The sequence below is a fragment of the Eptatretus burgeri genome, chromosome 5, assembly GCF_056783735.1.
Source record: "Eptatretus burgeri isolate ZD-2024b chromosome 5, Ebu_testis_v1, whole genome shotgun sequence".
Classification (NCBI taxonomy): Eukaryota; Metazoa; Chordata; class Myxini; order Myxiniformes; family Myxinidae; genus Eptatretus; species Eptatretus burgeri.
This window is the reverse complement of record NC_140965.1, coordinates 55,832,542-55,853,463: the sequence shown is the minus strand read 5'-3', so window position 1 is coordinate 55,853,463 and position 20,922 is coordinate 55,832,542. Positions and strand designations below refer to the sequence as shown.

The following is a 20,922-nucleotide window of genomic DNA, read 5'->3' as shown; positions in this document are numbered from 1 at the left end:
TGCAGAGTCAAGGCTCATGGAAGAGCTAGAACACTGAATGGATCAGGGCACAACAGAACAAAAGCAACAGTGGAGAGAGGATTTTTTTTGGGGGGGGGGAGGAGTGGCTACCAAACGCAGGGTTGAAAAACAAAATAGAGGGAGACATGGACAAATAATAGGTGTGGGGAGGAATGAGGGATATGACAGGAGGCATGGGGTGGATAAGAGGGATACAGTAGCAAACTCTCAAAAAGGAAAAGTTGGAAATTTGGAAGGATGTGGGCTTTGGGTGGGGGCTTAATGGGGGTAGAAAAGATCATGGTTTTGGACGTGAGCTGATTTGAGATGGTGATGAATAGCTGTCTTGAAGACTTGGAGTGGGGAAAGAGATAGAAGAGAATGTGAAAGTTAGTTCCACAGGAGGTAAAAAAGAAGATCAAATGAGTGGAGGTGAGCAGTGATTCTGGATTTTGGGGATTTCACCAGAAGAGGTTTGATGGCGGACTGTGTGCACCCTGCAGAAGGGGGAGGGGAGGGGGATAAAGCATGGAAACAGCAGAAGGTGCAAGAGCAGAAAGGAGGCGGTAAAAGACAGAGAGACCACTCACCTGTCTGCAATGAGAAAGTGACAGACCCATCGACTCAGATTTATCACGGGAGATTCTAATAATCTTGAAGGCCTTGGTTTCCATGTCGCAAAGCTGAGCAAGGTGTGAGGCTGGGGCGCCTCGTCCTGAGGGTGAATGAAGGCCTTGCATGTGGATAGGAGTTGAGGTGTGCCAAGGAAAGATTTTGTACAATGCAGGATGGCCAGTCAGAGACTGGCTTTGGAGGCCAACTTTGAAATGTGGTTTGTCCAAGAAAGATCATGAACAAGAAAAATTTGGAAAAAATATTTGTGTCTGTTTAATCATAAAGTGCCTGTTTTCAAAGCCCCTCTTTCCGGGATTGAGGAAGAAGGCATGAGAATGAGGGCTTCGTATTGCGATTCCAACTAACATTTAATATTCTGTGACAGCAGAAACCCTTTAGAAGGACATGTGAGGAGCACAAAAATATATTTAGTCATACTTCTCAAAGCAATTGGAAAAAGTATGAAAGCAAAACAGAAGGAGAACACTAAAAACAACCACAGCCATGACAACAATAATCATGTGTTATAAAATAACCTTTTTCGCATATTTTGCTTCATTTTACATCCTCATTGACACTCACAGATAGACGTGCAATATGTTTGTGAAGTGCAATAGCTTGTCTTTTTTTTATTAAACCCGTCAGTGAAGCGATGGGGAGGCACGCCCAGTACGTTATAAAACAAGTTAAACTAGAGGGGGAGCACTCGGGAGAGTGCAAAACCTCCGCCGCCAATACTGCTGGGTCACTCAAGTGAACCTTATATCTTATTCATTAAATATGATGTCAACAGTGCTGACAGTTATAGTTCTTTTCTCCAACAATTTTTTTTGGGGGGGTGGGGAGGGGGTTGGAAATCACTTAAAACATGTAGAAATGAAAAAAAAAGAAATCAAAATTTTGTTGAAAAAAGTTGCAAACATTTCTTTTTCTCTAACAATTTTTTTTTTTGGGGGGGGGGGGGTTGGAAATCACTTAAAACATGTAGAAATGCAAAAAAAAAATTTTCTCTAAATTTTTTTTTTGGGGGGGGGAACCAAGTCCAAAATCTCATGGCATGATCCTTGGACCATACCTAACCCCCCCCTCACCAAGTTTCGTCGAAATACGTCGAGGAGTTTTTTTCCGTAATACTGTTCACAAACAAACAAACAAACAAATAAACAAACAAACAAACAAACAGAAAGGGGTGAAAACAGTAACCTCCGATCTTCGATGGCAGAGGTTAATGAGAGAAAACCAAAGGCAGGAGAAGATAAATGTGTTATGCAGCTCCTGCAGGTAGTTAATGTTTTCAAGATGGGAGTCACCTCCACCACAATAGCCTATTCAAAGCAATTCTTTCTCAAAACTCGTGATAACCACGCTGCCTGCTTCAAACACACATTGGGCTTCATATTTCCATCTCACACAAAACCCACCATTCAAGCTCGCCTTTCCAGCTTTCCTCCCCAGCACACATCACCATTGCCCGACGACACCTCTTCAACAACAACTACACCAACCTATATGCCTCACCACGGCAACTGCCTTCTTGCACCTCCAGATCATTATCTCTCCTTGCCAAAGTACACCTTCGGACAGTGCTTGCACCCAAGGCCAGCACCGTCTCAAAGGGAAGGCAGCTTGTTAGGGTCCAATGCTTCACCTCCTCTTAGGCTGCCTCTTATACAGGGGCGCAAGTGTGCACTCCACATTTCATAATGTTTCTGTATCAGCAAAGACCACCTTGCTATCCAGCATACCATCCGCACCCTTCCCAGGTGTTCGGGTGGCAAATGGGGACCACTACACAACAGCTCCATGTTAAGTCGAGAGTTTGTGCTTGTGGCATGGTCTGGAATATTCTAAGGATGCTTTCAAACCAGCAAGCTTGCAGAGAAGGTGACGTCACATCAGAGCACATCTGGGCCAATGGGCACGCCACACTTGGAGCCAAGAAAGCGGTGCATGACCCTTGCTCACGGCAACAACACCTACAAGAGGTTTATTTCATTTATAACAACAACAACAACAACACTTATAACCGACCGGAGATGCCAGCGTCCGTGGCTTTATTTCATTTCTGCACATGCAATAACCTCGCGAATCTCTTAAACTAAGTCGAATTATAAAATTTAAGCTTCGGAATTGAACTTAGCAGCAGTTCTGACTGCTAAAAAAAGTGTTAATATGTCCAATTCGGACATTGGTTGGGTGTTTTTGGGTGCATGGGTTTATATGACAGATTGGCAATCGGTCATTGCTTGCCCAGCCAGGCATTCCATTGGAGTGCTTGCTTGAGTGCTTAAGCCACATGGAGAGCGCTCACCAAGTTGCTTGGTTGTTTGTTTCAAAGCCACCAGAAGTAAGACCAGTCACTTCACTGATGAAAATCCTCATCTTTGCATAAAAAAAGGGAATAAAAATTAACATTCACTCATTAAAAGTTATGCGAATAAATTATTGAAATATCAGCTGCTTTTTCATATCCTTTTCTCACCTGTGTTGCAAGTACAGCGACCGACTTTGTGGCGCTTCAAGAATATATGATCAGCGTTTTCTGAATCTAATCAATATGAAAAACAGGATTGAATGAGACTCACATTATTATAAGTGAGGAAGAAGACGAAGGAGGAAGAGATTTTCCACCCAGTTTTACATAGAACACAGCAGTTAAAAAGAAAACATTGCTATTTGGGCACGTTTTATCACCTTGGTAATGCCCTGGTATGCTTCCTATCCTCCCCTCATGATTCCTTCCCTTGCCCTTATGCTGCCTTCATTCCACTTCTACTACCTTCCCTTCCCCTTTCGCTGCCTTCCCTTCCCCTTAGGCTGTGATGTGGATTTTTTTTAACCCACCCCATTGTGATCGTTGAAGGATTCTACCTTGTCGATTGTGGAATCCTATTTGACTTCAGACAGAGTTTAACGTTTGTCTGATTTGGTTATAAAATCCTGCATAAAACCTATTGACACTGATAACCGATGTCCACACAAGTCCTTCCTTGTGAAACAATTTATTATTCTAATTATCCACCATACACTTCTCACCCTCGTACAATGAACTTAAGAATCCCCATTGATTGCAATATTATTTGGTTCTATTTCATTTATTCTTACTTTAGTTAACAGTTAGACCAACCCGATTCAATTCACTTCCACATTACATCAGAGTTTTATTCTAACTTGGTACTTGGTCAGTTCCAAGGAGTACAAGCCACCGAGATTCTAATACTTCCTCAGGTACTTGCACTGAAACAATTTCACATTTCAAAGCATTTTATACTTTCATGGGAGAGTGGTGGGTGCTATCAACCCAGACTACAGACGTGTCCTTTAGACGATAAGCCACTTAATACATTTTGAGGCAAAGGTTCACTGTTATCAGCTCAGGTCACAACGCTCCAGACCAAGACATTTATCAACATTTAGGGAAAAAGTCTCTTGGCGAGAAAGAACAGCAAATTCAACTTGTTGCATAAAAGTTACATTTCTAAAACTCCATTTGTTACAATTTAGAATACATTAATATAAAAATTTCCCCCACAGCTGCTTTCCATTCCCATTACACTACCTTCCCTTCCCCTAACGCTACCTTCCATTCCCCTTACGCTGCCTTCCCTTCCCCTCATGCTGCGTACCATCCTGTCACACTGCCTTCACCTCTTCTCATGCTGCTTTCCCCTCCTCTCATGCTGCCTTCTTCTCGCTCCCCTCCCTCCTCTCCCTTTAACCCTCCCCCTCTCACCCTTCCCCTTCCTCCCCCTTCCCCCTCGCTCCCTCTCTCCCCCCTCTTAGTATTCCCACCAGTGAAGTGACGGGTTAGTAATCTTATAAATACGATAATTATCGCAGGTGTGACTTGATGTGTTTTGAGTGCAGAAACTTTCTTCCATTGCAGGTATGCAGTTTGTCGTCGACTTGTCGTCATTGAAGTGCGACAGACATGAAATAAACTCGGTGAGTAAGCATGGAAATACATATTTTAAAAGTACAGAAATAACTAATTTAAATCATGTAAAAGGATGGAGGAATGGTATGCCAAAATTATGTAAACAAGGTTGGGATGGTCACGATAAATTATCATGTGAAACCATCCCGACCTCTCCGTTTGAATAATGGTTGTGCCGGCAAATGTCACAATACATCTCTTTCAATTTCAGTTCAGTCATCACAAACCGTGTGTGTGTTGTGTGTGTGTGTGTGTGTGTGTGTGTGTGTGTGTGTGTGTGTGTGTGTGTGTGTGTGTGTGTGTGTGTGTGTGTGTGTGTGTGTGTGTGTGTGTGTGTGTGTGTGTGTGTGTGTGTGTGTGTGTGTGTGTGTGTGTGTGTGTGGGTGAGGAGGAGGGGGAACATTTAAATTTCTTTAAAAATTTTAAATTTGTTTAAAAAAACCAATTGAGGAGGGGAAAAATGAAGACGAAGGGTGAGGACCGAACAAACGCAGACTTCATAATCATGGCACAGGTATCCATCACTGATCTATCACAGCTACCTCCCATTCTTGCCAATAACCATGTACCTCTCTATTCCCAATCCTTCTCAGTACCCATCTGAGGTCCGACCCAAATGCTGCATACAAAACGGCATAATCCTCCAGTGTTTCTTTTCAATATGTTCTCATGGATTTCCTCCGTGATGAAGCATTTATTACAGGGAATATGGAAGCATTTCAAAGCCACGATGTACAAGCAACACTCCTCTACTCAGGTGCCCAAAACACTATCTTGTTCTTGTTGATGGCTTCTCTCGAATTTCTCCGATTTCGTTGTTCTCCATTTTTCAAAATTCAATTGACTCACGTTGGCACTAAAGTGTCCAACTCCTGCAAACATAAACAAAAGTCTGTTTATCAATAACACATTAATTCATGAGTACTTTGATCTGTGAAATTGTTTGATTGCGAACATGTGAAATACTGTAGGTCAGGCAATATAAACTTTGTGAAGGACCCTTGTATTCCTATTTCCACATACAGTGTTTGGTATTTGCTGCAAAGCCCATAAATCAAACGTTTATTGCTTTACATTAAACTTTCCCTCGTGTATGTTGAATGGATTTACTTGGTAAATTGTCTTTACCCAAAGGCAAAACATCAACAGCTGCAAAACATAATTGCTATTGACAGCACAGTATCGTCGTCGTCCAACAAGACTGCTCTTCATGAATATAATACAATGATGCTCTTGGGATCATGGATCTTTTGACCGATTTCCAAATCACTTTTCCCCATTCCTGCCTTCCTTTCAATGCTCAATTCATGGCGAATTCATTTGAATGCTTACGTTACTCTTGCAGAACCTTCACCTTCAGCATCAATTCTTACAAAAAGGAAAAGCAGCATGAAGCTTCGATTTCATCCACCAGCACATTCAAAGTTGGAATATTATAATCATTTGGTTTCTTCATATCATGAACGTTGAACCTTCGGTGTTGATGAATAAGCAGATGTAAATTACCTTTTTACCTCCGACACCCAAGGTGGGCGGAGGTTCTGTTTTTACCCCTGTCGGTTTGTCTGTGAACAGGATATCTCAAAAGGTTGTGGACGGTTTTGGATGAAATTTGGAAATGATGGCTGTGTGATAAGGATGAACGGATAAGATTTTGGTGAAGATCTGGATCCGGATCCAGATATGAGAGTTTAAAAAAAATCTTTTAAGTGATTCTTCATCATTGAGAGAGGGGGCCAAAAACGATATGTAGCAGGATATCTCAAAAAGTTGTGGATGTGTTTTGAGAAAACTTGGTGGAAGAGTTGGTTATGTGATAAGAACAAACAGATTCTATTTTAGTTCAGGTCCGAATCCAGATCCGGCCGATCAGTAGGTTACAAAACGTAAATTATTCAGCCTGGCAGAGGTACGCACTCTCCCGAGTGCCGTTCTAGTTACCCTTGCTGAAGGAAAGGGTATTGCATTTGGGTCTGTTTATTACTTAGCAAAAAAAAATGTTGTTTTTTGACATGTTGATAGCCTCAGTTCTGTTGGGTCGCCGAAATAGGTGACCCTTATTGTCAGTAATTCTGTATGTTTGTTTGGATGTTTGTTCGTTTGTCATCAGCATAATTGGTAGTAAACGTGGGCAGATTTTGACCAAACTCGGGTGGTAGGTACATCTTATGACCCAGTGCTATGGAAATTGTGATGGTTGCTAGGGACGCTTTGGTTCCCTAGCAACAACCGAAAAACCTTCCAAATCGGTACCGTTCACGCGAAATCAATTCCGAAAGCCATTATCCCACGTAGGGTTATGAAATTTGGCACGAATTATCTACAGGTGATGCTCCATAAAATATATTCCGGCTTTTGTGATATATGGAATACTTTACCCGCAGCGCCCCCTACAATTAGGATATGTGCGAAAATTGGCGAAAATTGTAGGCCCCCTCGCGACCAGGTGAGTGCATCAATACGAATGAAACTTTGCAGGTTCATGGTACTCAATGAGTACTACAACTTTGCCTTAGGACATATTGACCGATTTCGCTTAGGTCAGGGGTCAAAGGTCAATTAGTGCAAAAATCGATAATATGCAAGAGCTGGAGGTGCCTTCGCGCTAAATGCTACTCCTCCTAGGGTTATGGTCGGATGGTCATGAAAATTCACACTAATCGTCTGGAATACATTGTGCACAAACGATCGAGCTGGATTTTCGATTTAGATCTTTGTTCACCCACAGCACCCCCTCGAACTTTGGGGATTTCCGATTTCAAACCGCATTTTCGGTACTTTTCATTCAAATGGATACCGAGTAGTTATCAGTCGATGGAACTGGATGAGATTTGATATTCATAATCTTAAGGTGATTCCCTATCCGCTATATGACATCCATTGTGCTCTATATCTTATAGTTTCCATGCTCGGCGACCCATCGCCGCCTACCGGCTAGTTTGTTTGTTTGTTTGTTTGTCCGCTCGCCTCCAGCCCAAACCGCTCAACCGACCATTCTGAATTTTTCAGAGATTATGGAAATCGACCCTGCAATGGTCCCCCATTGAAGTTTCATCAAATCCAGTCGATCTAAAAGGTCTACATTGGCCAAAAGGCCAATTTGGGGCAAATTTTGTAAAATCCTCAATTTTCATCTGAATGACTTGAAATTTGAAGAGCATTTACATATCAGGTCACTGATATCAACCACTATTATTTTTGAGTTCAATATCAACCAAAAGGTCAACAACCTCGGCCAAAGGTCAATAACTTAGGATCACTTTCTGCAATCCTCAGTTTGCATGTGATCGACTTGAAATTTGAACAGGATTTGCATACCAGGTCAATTAACCCAACCACCAATTAATTTGAAGGTCAAAATGTCAACACAGGCCTAATTTTTTTAATTGATAGATAGGGCCAAACACGATATACGATATATATATATATATATATAAATAAAAAAAAAAAATATATATATATACACGAGGTCGGTCTAAAAAGTAACGGGACTGAGCCTGCTGTGTGCTCCAATTACACAACTTGAATTAACGGGTTGCGTCACAGTCTTTTGCAACATTCCAGCAATATATATGATTGGTGTTGGTTGACTGTGCTCATTGTGTGATATTTTTTTACAGTTCGTGCTTTACACGTTGTCTAGTCTGAGTCGTCGCGCTATGATTCGTGAGCAGAGAGCCAATCTGAAGTTTCTTGCTAAGCTTGGCAATACACCTTCCAAATCCTTCGCAATGCAAGAGCAAGTCTACGGGGAAGAAACGATGTCATGTACACGTGCATTTGAATGACACTAGAGGTTCAAAGAGGGACGGGAGGAGGTTGAAAACGATCCACAGTCTGGAAGACCTTCACCGAGCAGAATGGTGGACAACATCGAGCGTGTGAAGCAGATGGTGCGTGCAGATCGTCGACTCACGGTGCGGATGATTGCTGAGGAACTTTCCATCAACAAGGACACTGGAGCATCATCACTGAACATCTCGATATGCGCAAGGTGTGTGCAACGATGGTCCCCAAGCTGTTGTCCGAGGACCAGAAACAGCAAAGAGTCATTGTCTGTCAAGACATTATCGAGCGCCTCGAGGACGATCCAGACCTGCTCGGGAGAGTCATTACCGACGATGAATCATGGATATTCGAATACGATCCTGAGACCAAACAGCAGAGTCGTCAGTGGAAAAGTCTGGCATCACTAAGACGAAAGAAAGCAAGGATGTCGAAGTTGAAAGTCAAGGTGATGCTCATCGAGTTTTTTGACATCAAGGGCATCGTCCACTTCGAGTTTCTACCACAGGGTCAAACAGTGAATCAATACGTGTACAAGGAGATCCTCCGGCGCCTGATGAGATCAGTCTGGGACAAGAGGAGGGATCTGTGGGAGAACAACGCCTGGGTCCTCCACCATGACAACACCCCTGCTCACAGTGCCCTGAGCATCCGACAGTTTCTGGCGGAGAGGAACATGCCAATTCTGGAGCAATCCCTGTATTCGCCAGACTTGGCCCCTTGTGATTTTTTTAATATTCCCCAAGCTCAAGGGGGGTGATTAAGGGGACCCGATTTCCTGTTGTGGAGGCCATCAAAAGGGCCATGACGACGGAGCCTCAGACGATTCCAGAAGAAGCCTTCCAGGGGGGCATTGAAGCGTGGAAGAAGAGGATGGACAAGTGTGTGAGACTGGAGGGAAACTCTTTTGAAGGGGACAACCTGTGATTTCAATGTGTTTTTTGGAATAAAATTTTTGTGAAGTCAGTCCTGTTACTTTTTAGACAGACCTCATGTGTATATATATATATATATATATATATATATATATATATATATATATATATATATATATATATATATATATATATATAATTATATCTCAAAATGTTCTGGACGAGTTGTGATAAAACAAGGTGGATGAGTTGGTTGGGTGACAAGAACAAGCAGATTAGAGTTTGGTTCAGGTCTGACCTATCAGTCTGATACAAAACGTGAACTGTTCCACCTGACAGAGTTATGCGCTGTACCGAGCGCCATTCTACTTTGTGATGTTTTGCCAAGTGTCGCTCCATGAGTGATTTTTCATTTGTCTGTCTGTCTGTCTGTCTGTCTGTTTGTTTGTTTGTTTGCCCGCACAGAACTTTAATATTTTTCTCCGCAACCGCTTGTCGGATTGAGACTAAATTTTCACCATCGGAGTGACTACTCATGTATAATGTTTTCATGATAATTATGACGTCATAGGTCACGTGGTGTGGCAGCCATGTTGGAAAAACGGTTAAAAAAACCCAAAAAACTTTGGACCTCTGTATCTCTGTATGGACCAAAGAAAAAATTGAAACCTGGCACATGGCAAGTACTCCTCATGAAGAATAATTGTGATTTTTCTTGGGATAAAATGGTCCACAGAAAAAAAAATTGATGACCTCATCGGTCATTTGATTCAGCAGCCATATTGATTTTTTTTGTTTTTTTTAACCTTCAAAAATATTCTTCTCTGAAGTGGCTGAACAGATCGACGCGAAACTTTACACATAAGAACGTCTATCCATGAGGAACAAAAGGTTCACACACATGACATCAGGGGGTCACATGATTTGGCAGCCATGTTGGATTTACCCTCAAACGAATTAAAATCTTCTTCTCCAGAATGGCTGGACAGATCGAGGGGAAAATTCACACAATTGTTCCCCAATGCATGGATGTACAAGATTGTTAAGAAATAATTGATATGTCACATGGTTTGACAGCCACATCGGATTGAAGAAAAATATTAAATAATGTTTTCTCTTGAACTGCTTAATCAATTGATGTGAAACTTCACATTTATGATCTTATACTGATGGGGAATACATGTTTTCATTTACAACCTGATCTGACACATGGTCTGGCAGTCAGAATTATTATTATTATTTTTTCTGGATGAGTTTGAGGGTTTACAAGTAGCAGCTGAAATGTGAATCCGATCCAGGTTCCTCCTGATGACTTTGTCTTTGCTTTTTGCTTGTTTGGGTTCCTTCTGATGACTCCAATGCAGGACTGTACCTATTTGATCTTCCATTTGATTTGAATTCAATTTACTTTAATCCCATTGTAAATTCAATTGAATAATAATAATAATAATAATAAAAAACGTCATGGGTCAGGGTTAGGTGTCTGATCAAAGCGGGATGTCTTGGTACCCGGTCATCACTGCCAGCAGTTCTAATAATTTCTTATTAATTGCATAACACAACAGCACACAAGCACCACATAAAACAAGTCTTGGCGAGGGTCTGCAATTTCTGATTGTTCTTTTTCTTGTTTTTAATGTTTTATACATACATAATTTACATAAAATCTGTATGCTTTTAACATTAGGAAAATTTCCAAAAGTGGTAAAATGTATTATTTAATTGAGAAAGTTTTAAAACTTATATCTTGATTATAGAGGCAGAAGCTGTTCCATGACCCAAGCACATAGTGAAGAAATGTAATTTTCAATTGATATGCCATACTCTTTACAGAGTGTTGGTGCTGCCGCAGCAGTTTACTGGCAAAGGTAAAACTGAGTGGTTTTCCATTGCCTTCCCAGCATTGTTTCTCTGCACTCTATCCTTTAAATGCTGACCATCAAGCAAGGAAGCAGCACATACCATTTCAGTCTTTGGTATGACTTGGCTGTGGTTTGAACCACCGACCTCCCAGAGTCATAGCAGAAGCTCTAACTATTACGCCACCGAATCTGGTTAGTAATGCAATCAATAAACTTTTCACAGGTTTGTGGACGTGGCTAATACTGGTTTGACCAACAGGATCACAGTTTATAGCTGGGTCCAGGTTCGAAGGCAAGTGTGCATATCTCCAAGCTATCCTGCCAGCCCGATGAACCGCTTTAAAATGAATCAATATGATTTGCATTTGCTGAATAACTGAAGATATAAATCCTGTCTTAGAAAGATTTTCCAAAATGTATGGGTTTCCTTTCCAGGTTGATGCTACCAGATCTCCACTTGCTCCACCTCCCCCTCCTCCATCTGGAAGTGGTGCATTCCAACGCCCTGAAGTTCATTGTAATTACTCACAAGAGGCTGCGGTGCCAGGATTGCTCCTCTCCCAGCTCAGACAGGTTGGCAGCCTATCAGTTTTCTATTATGTCTGCCCACCTGGGCTCAACTATTTGTCCCTCGTGAGTCTGACCAGGCAACACACACTCAGCCAACAACCCAACCTTGTCAACTCCCTCCACACTGCCCCCCCCCCCACCAAATCCAGGTGAACGGCTCACCTTCACTCTCTTGTCCCCTTCATCTGTCGATTGTCGAATAACATCCCTTCTTCTGTCCAATGATGTTCTTCTCTCCACTCCTTTAAAATGGTGAGCCACAACCATCACATGTCATCTCCTGTTCCGACTCCAGATATTTTATATTCTCACTGACTATCCTTGACTATCTACCCACACTTTTCCATACATACACTGTTTGTTTGTCAGCTTTTCCTATCTGCTTACATGTTCCTTATGCACTCAACCCCTCACAGTTCCTTTGTCCTATCCATATGTCTCGACTTATGCTACCTGTGTGTCTGTTCCTTCCCATTTCCCTGTCATCCCTTCTATGGAAGGGATGACATCCAATATTTTTTATGTAATACACGCAACTTGAGCTCTCTTACATATCATCTCATTCCTATGTCTCTCGCTTAGTGATACTCTGAGAATCCATCAAAGCATTCTCATCTTTGTCTTATCCAGCAACCCTTCTTCCCCTTTTCTTGTAGCACATGTTTCTACATCATACATTATAACCGGCCTGATTACTGTCTTGTACATTCTTACCTTCAATTTTCTTGGTTCTTCTTCTTTTGTATGCACCACAAGGCTGTGGGGTAGCATCATTGGCTGAGAGCATGGCTGTGCCGTTGATGCAACGCCTCTGCTGGGTATGGTAGGAATTTGGAATTTGGCCAGGATACGGGAGATGGCTCGCCTACTCTTCGCGAAGGACGCCATGGGATCTTTAACATCCACTAACAAATGTTGGCAGATGGGACACCCCTTGGACATCCATCTGAGGGATGACACACACATAGATGAATCACCCTACCTGTGAAACACTGGGATGATAGTTTATAGCTGGGTCAGGATTCAAACCCAGGTGAGACAGCTTAGATGTGAGTGTGCGTACCTCTAGTTTAGGCCATCCCATCAGTCCCTTTTATTGGTATCCTTCTATCGCAGACACCACCTCAACCTCCTTCCACCTTCCCAATATTGCCTTCACTCTGTCCCATGCCTCACTTTTATAGCCTCCCTCTAGCTTTAGTGCTGAGCTCAGGTATTTGAATCTGTCCATTTGTTTCAGCTCTTCACCTCTTCTATCGACATTGTTAGCCCTCTGTTCTTGTCTTGCTACACACCATAACCTCTGTCTTTCTAGCATTAATCCTCAATGTCTGTCTCTCTAAGTCATCTTGTCATTACAACACTCTTCTCTTGAATAAGTCATCTGCGAAACAGGAGCTTCCACTGTTCTCCATCTCTGATGTAAAACTCAGCACATCGATCACCATCAGAAAAAGGAATGGACTTGGTGCAGTGCCTCGGTACAGACCAACCTCCACTGTAAAATATTGTGAGAGCCTGTTCACTGTCATTACCATAGTGCTGGCTCCCTGATGCAGTTCCATCATGATCTAAACAATCTTCCCTGGCACTCCATTCTTCCTCAAGCACCAGCACACCATTTGTTTTAGAATCCTATCATATGCCTTCTCAAAATCTACGAATGCCCAGTACAGCTTCTTATGTCCTTCCAGCATCTTTTCCTGAATCTGTCTCATGATGAAAATTGTTGTTCCCACACTGCATCTTGTCGTCAATCTTCACAATCTCAGCCTTTGATCTGCAATCCTCTCTCGTGCCGTCATTGCATATTCCATCAAATTGATCAATGGGTAGTTTCCACAATCCATAATATCCCCTTTCTGTTTGAAAATTGGGATCATTATGCTCTTCCTCCAATCATGCGGTCGGCTCTCCTCACTCCACACCTTCCTAATCAAATCCACTTTCCTCCCCCAAGCACGAAAGCCTTCACGATTCGACCGCAACTTCAGATGGTCCACAGGCTTTCCTAGTTTTCATTAGTCAAGTGCTTTTTTAACCTCCTCTTCAACCTTCTTCACAGGACCCTCAGTTGTCCATGCCTTAACCATGACCTCTCTCTCTCTCTCATTTTCCACATTTAGCAATCTTTCAAAGTACTCTTTCCACCTTCTCTTGATTTCATCTCTACATCGGATCTGGCGAGCATCGTCTTTCACTGCTCCAACTCCCACCAAGCAGTGGCGTAGTTAGGGTTTGTGGCATCTGGGCAAAAAGGTCAGTAATAGCACCCTACAGGCACTGGCATAGTGAGGAATTTCCATTGGAGAGGCCACATGGAAGAGCTCTAAGCTTCCCCAGCACGCTCAACAGCAGAGCCCTGGAAGCTGTTCAAAATGAAGAGATTTATTTATGATCTCCTGAGTTGATTAGGCTAATTAACTACAAAGAATCCAGAAGAATTCCCATGTTTGTAAACGCAAACCATGTTGAGGTGTATTGAGCAGTTTAATAGGTCCATCCATGGCATGGCATTGGAAGTACAAAACTAGAAGGGCACTCGGTAGAGCGCATAACTCCACCACGTCATGCCTGATCCACGAGAACGCATCAGACCCAATAACTTTTTGAAATGCAGTATCATGCTGTATAATTATAATTGCTTTTGAGCTCTATCTCTCAATTGTGAAGAATCACTTTAAAAAATAAATAATTCCCATGTCCGGATCCGGATTCGGATCTTCACCAAAATCAATCTAATTCGACCTTGCGACACACCCGACATGTCCACCAAGTTTCATCCGAATCCGTCCAAACTTTTTGAGATATCCTGCACACAGTCAGGAGAAAGGGGTGAAAACATAACCACCTTCACCTTCGGTGGCAGAGGTAATGATAACATTGTAACAAAGCATTTATTAATGATAATGATATTAACAACAAAAATAATATTTATACCATTTGACAACAATAATAACGAACGTATAATCCCCACCCTGGTCCAAGCAGACCTGGGCTTGGTGAAAGGCAAGCTGATGCTGAAACAGTACAGCAGACAGGTATGCTACAAGGCCATTAACAACAACTACATCAAACATGCGTGCAGCATGGTGTGGTATTTCTATGGCCTAGAGGCTGGAGCTGATGAGACAGAGCAGCAGAGGAAGGCAATGCAAGATGATCTCCAAAGGAAGTGCAAGGGACTTTCCAAAGGGGAATATGATGCACCAAACTGATTGCCATGAGTTTCTACATTGATTAGACCAGTTAAAATTTTGTCCAACGGACAAACAGGCCCACTAATATCTACAAATTGCCATCCTTGTTTTAAGTGCGGCAAAATCATTCAAAATATCTCATCAAAGTCAATTTTATGGGCAATATCACTTTCTCTGGACAAGATTGCCAAGTTGATCAATGATCAATGGGTAGTTTCCATCAAACCTCACTATGCACCACTATGCCTCACTATGCCAGGCATTATGCCAGTGCCTCACTTTCCAAAGGCTGCCAACCTCACTATGCCAGTGCCTGTAGGACAAGATGCCAAGTTGCTGAGCCTTACTTGACTCGTGGTAGACCCGAGGTAATTCTTGATCAGTTTTAGCTTGGAAAAGCTGCGCTCGCAACTGCCGATTGAAACACAAAGATAATAGGTTACAATGTCTGCCCACTTCACGATCCATTGAAGCAAATCAAATGCCCGCCCACTTTGTAATATTGTTACGGTTGTGGGAGTATATGGAGGAATTTCATCGGAAAGTTAGGATTGAATGGAGTTGTTTGGTCCGTGGACATGTAGGAGGCATCTCAATGTAATTAAGTAGGGAAACTGTGAGCTTAAGTGTTACATGTCACCACATGGGAGGTGGTGCTGTGTTAATAAAAGAAGGATTAAGGATAAGTTCCCCCAGTATGTAATTGCCCCCCCCCCCTGTGACTTTTCCTGATGTTTTTGTATAACAAACCATGAAAGAAGTGCGTTTTTTAAAAATAATAATAATAACCACAATGATAATAACAAGCAAGCCGGGCGTGCGGAACAGACAGACAGGCTCTGCCTTCTGGGGTTTCATGCGAAAAAGCCACGCTCCGGAGGTGGAACGGCTGTTCGGTGTGACGTAAAGGAGAGATACAGATCAGGAGGAATGCACGAGTGTGGAGTGAGGGACGCACGCGGTCGAGAGAGATCGGAGTGAGGAGATGGCCTATAAGAACAGGGCTTTACGGCTGGCTTTCCTTCGATGCATGAAGACAACGGCACGATTCTCGTATTCGTGTTGAGGTGAATTGGCTCGCATGCTGAGAAAGATGCTGGCCATTGCCTCTTGGTTGGGTCATGAGAGACGGACCCCCGGGCCTCATTTATCTCAGTGCATCTTGTTCCTCATGTAAAAAAAAAAGTTGAGAGCGCTTCCATCTTCAATTCACACTTGTATCATCCGAGGCCTGACATTTGCAGGTATTTTTGGGCATTATCAATCTCCTTGAGCACAGGGCTCCAAAAGTAAAGGTATGCAGTGAAACTGTATGACAAGATGATGATGAGAAGACTTCTCCAGCATCACCTTTTGTATCCATTGTTTCCATATTCCCATCTCGCAGTTCTTCAAAAGCTTCAATTATTATTTTTTCAAGGTGGGAATCGAGTGCCTTGCACTCCCTCGTGTGTCAGAGACTTGTTTAATATTGATCGAGACATGCTTCTTGAGAAAATCCCACCTTTGAGTTGAAGCAGACAAAGAAAAGTGTATATTTTTGCCACTGCATCAAAAAAGGTCCCAGAGTTTGTTGTGGTTCCTGCAGAATTTACACCCACAAGGTTTAGACAATGGTTATTACAGGGAACAAATGTCGTTTTTGAATTCAAATTCGGAATTGCAATTCTGAACACCACGATGTACCCCAGCCATCGTTGCTGCATTATCAAATCCCTGGCCAGAGCAATTTTGTATGTCCAAGTCATCGTTTTGAAGGTTGGCAAGTATCTGGTTTGTTATGGATTTAGCAGTTTTTCCATCGAGAGGAATGAAATCAATAAGCAATTCCATTACTTTCACTTCATCACCATCAATGAGCACATAACGGATAATATCTGACAGCTGGTCAGTGTGTGACACGTCCTGTGTGCTGTCAAACATGATCGCAAAATATTTAGCTGTACGGATGTTGGTAAGGATAGTTGATCGTACGCTAACACCAAGCAAGTCGATGAACTCATTGTGTATTTGTGGAGATAGGTAAGAGATGACTTTGTGCTTTGCCTGTTGAATTTTGGTAAACCTGTTGACGAGCAACTGAGCCGTACTTTGTCAAAAGTTTCACTGTTTCAAAAAGTATTCCAAGAGTTCATGTCGTTGCTGAGATTTTCTCTTTGCCTTCTGAAAGGGAGATTTAGTGTTGCAAGGAACAAGATGCAATCGAGTATTCGTTTGAGAATTTCTTTCCACTTTGTGACTGCTTGGTTTATTTCACATTCGAGTTTTTGATCTTGCGTAACTCCTCTTTCTGATGGAGGCTTCCTTCCACGGATTGAAAGCCTTGATGCACACAGGGCTATTCTCATGTTCTTCAATGCATGGGTTCAGCTTTTTCCTTGCTTTGAACCCTTCTTCCTTTCCAAAGGCAGATTTGTCATTATGGAAGAGATGTTCTGTACTCTTTCAGAATGTCTCATTCTTTTGAAAAAAAAACAATCTTTTTGACATGGACCGACTGTTTTTGGCATAAGGGAAAGGTCCATCTTTGTTTTGTAGATTGGAAGAACCACACCGAACTAATTGGGTTCTCAAACGCTCTTCCATACGATTAATGAAAACTTCCAAAATCATGAAAGACAATGGCGTTTGTTTCCTCTTCTCCAGCTTGTTCATTGTCTGTTTCACCTCTTTGCTGCTCTGGCGCACCCTCTTGTTCAATATTGTCATCCATTTGTTCATCAATCTCATGACGTCTTCCATGTTGTTCACACCCATGTCCAACTGGTATGCCCTCATTTGATTCAGTGATGCTGTCTTCGTTTCTTTTTTTCACTTTTTCCTTGTCCAACCAGTTATAAAGTGCTCCTGTGCTAGATTCTGCTTCCCATGTTAGTCTCCATCTCCCTTCTTCTTCTTGCAAGGTGATCCACTTGGCTTTGAGCTCCGTTTCATCGTGGATATATTTCTGAAAAATGTCAGTTCAAAATTATTGAAATATTAATTTGGAAATGATAAAAAAAATTTACATCTCGGTTAAATCGGGTAACATAAAAAGAACCGCAGAGCACCCTACCCAGTCACTACTTTTCCAAATGCGAATACAAACTCAATCTGCCTGAATGCATTGCAATTGAAATGTATCCTGGTTAATTAATCGCCATCCAGACAGGACAGATCATCAAATCACTTACCAATCTAGAGTGAGTAGAGCAAAATACTTCTGATGGAAGTTTGTATTCGAGGAGTAACTAGTAAGTCGTAGGCCTGAATCGGCAAGCGAACTGTAGTGTCTATTAATTAGGCAATGGGCTGGTGATAGCTGCCCTATTCTCCAGAAGGTGCGAGGATATGTCTCGAGAGGATGGCCTTGTACTGCGGAGGGCATTGACCCAAATGTACTTCCCTACTTTCGCATTCGGAATGAACTAGCTGTGCAGGAGGATTACTTGATTCGGGGCACTCACCGTGTGATAGTGTCGACAGAACTTGAACCCAAGTTAATCCAGCTTGCCCATGATACGTATCAAGGTATTGTAAGGACTAAACAAAGGCTGCGTGAGCTCGACTGGTGGCCAGCGATGCACTCCCAAGTGGAAGTTGCTATCAAGTTGTGCATTACTTGCCAAATGCATGTTAAAACAGCTGTCACTGGGGTTAAACCTTTGCAACCAGTTCCTCTCCCTTATGCTGTTTGGGAAAAGCTTGCCATCGATATAGTGGGACCACTTGATAACGGCCAAATGGACTGTCGCTATGCCATTACCTTAATTGATTACTTCAGCAAATGGCCAGAAGTAGCCTTTACGTCTCAAGTAACATCTGCTACAGTTATCAAGTTCCTGACGACAGTATTCGCTGGTGAAGGAAATCAACGGGAACTTACCTCTGACAATGGATCTCAGTTTGTTTCAACTGAGTTTGAAACATTCCTGCAGGAAAGAAACATCAAACACTGCCGTAGTTCTATATATTACCCACAAGCCAATGGGGGAGATAGAACGATTCAACAGAGTGTTTAAGGACTGTTTACATACTGCAGATCTCGAAGGGAAGCCCTGGAAATCATTCGTACCTGAGATCTTGCAAACGTAAAGCTACAAGACATGCATCAACTCATCAGACCCCTGCTGAACTTCGACATGGACGTACATTGCACACCAAGATGTACATTGAGGATCGTCAAATCAGCGTACCTGCTGCAAGACTCGAGGATGTGTGATGCAGTGTTCAACAGAAACAAGAGAAGTCTAAACGATACACAGACAAGCGTCGGGGAGAGAAACCTTCCACCTTCTAATGTGGTTCTTTCGTGCGAGTTCGGAAACCTGGACTTCACCAGAAAGGACAAAACAAGTTTACCAAACCCCTCAAGATCAGTGAACAGAGAGGTCCTGCTACCTTCAGACTCTCTGATGGGAAAGGGTGGAATGCAATTCATCTAACACCTGCAATCGAGACCTCAAATGGACTTTCTGCTGGAAGTACGACAGGTTCTAAGGACTATAGGACACATAGTTCTGTCCAACAAATGCCTCCACAAGTTTTTACCCCAGGTGTTCGTCATGGGACGAGATATCGTCGAGGCCCTGAAAGGACCAAGGACTTTGTTATGTGACATGCTTGCTACCTTTTTTGGGGGGGGGCGGGGGGGGGAGGGGTTCATTACCAGCCAGTTGTTATTTTCACGAAGAAAATGATTATGTGGTATTGGGAGTTACATGAATATTAATGAATGCATGATGAGCCGGAACTGATGAAGGGGGACCGAGAGTGACATCAGCGGGTTGTCGAGTGAGTGGAGGAGGTGAGAGCCGCCATTAAACGGTTGAGCCAAAGGACTTACGTGTTAGCTGATTTTACTACACAACACTTACCTACTCTTCGAGAAGGACTGGTGGGATCTTTAACATCCACTAACTGATGCCGGCAGATGGGATGCCTGGCTTAACATCTATCCGAGGGACGGCACACACGTTGCTGAATCACTCTGCCTGTGAAACACTGGGATGAGAGGTTCTAGCTGGGTCAGCATTTCACTCTCCCATGTTAGACAGCTTGGAGGCAATTGTGCGACCTCGATGGTATCCTTCGAATCCAACAAACTCGCCGAGGCCTCTCACCACGTTCACCTTTTTGTCCAGGTCCTTGGAGAGCCACCTAACAGCTCGCTTTCTCCCCACTCCCCTGTCACATGTCTGTGACGTCAGACGTCAGACATTATGACGTTTCTCGTGTGTACATGCAGGCTGGGCTTAAGGAAGCTCCACCCATGAAAGAGAGTAAAAAATGAAGGAGCACTGATTGCAGTTATCCCCGGATGGCTGCACACATCATAAAGAGAGTGAAATGATTGGAAAGTGGAGATCCCAATCCAAGACATCGAAAAGGAAAAGAGAGGACAAAAAGGAAGTTAAATAACTAACTTGACACGTGATCCTGGCCGTCGCTGATTGGTCCCGTGTGGCATGAGACATGACTGGATTTGATCGACACGTCATTGTGAAACAAACATCCATACTTATAACCTGACATGTTTCAGTAGTTTATGACGATGCATACATGGGTGCACCGGGGCATGGTTAAGCAGAGTCATGTGACCCGCCCTTTTCTGATGCTGTGCTGTGCTGTGTAGTGCCCATGTCCGAATTAAACCTGTTGTTCCCACCTCAGAGTCTTTGTCCCTGTCTATTGAGTACATTACAGTGGCATCTGAAGCAGTACTTTGTGGCAAACAAAATGGACACCGATGAGGACGCTGAAAGGCGGCGAGCTGGATTACTGACCGTATGCGGCGCCCTGACGTACAGCCTCATCAAAGATCTTCTTGCCACAGCCAAACCATCTGACAAGTCGTATGAAGAGCTCGTCAATATCGTGAAAAGACATTGTCACCCTAAACCGGGTAAGATAGTCTCAAGATATAAACTTTATTCCCACCATCGTCAAGATTATGCCTGGTGTTGGCTTAATGGTTCGGGTGGTGGGCTTTGGATCCGAGGGTTCTGAGTTCAAATCCCGCTCAGCTGTTGAATTAATACCAGCTGGGCTTAACTTGGCTTGTTGTCATCCTTCCGAGGTCGGCAAAATGAGTACCA

The 20,922-nt window shown here is 42.9% G+C and overlaps 1 long non-coding RNA gene across 1 annotated transcript; it reads right to left on the bottom strand.

The window, feature by feature from the left end:
* Positions 1 to 4,381: 4,381 nt before the first annotated feature.
* Positions 4,382 to 19,493, bottom strand: LOC147026477 (uncharacterized). The gene is made up of 3 exons (XR_015058367.1): positions 12,360 to 19,493; positions 11,808 to 11,887; positions 4,382 to 5,424 (listed from the first exon to the last, which is right to left on the bottom strand). It is a non-coding gene; the product is annotated as an uncharacterized LOC147026477 (long non-coding RNA).
* Positions 19,494 to 20,922: the final 1,429 nt, after the last annotated feature.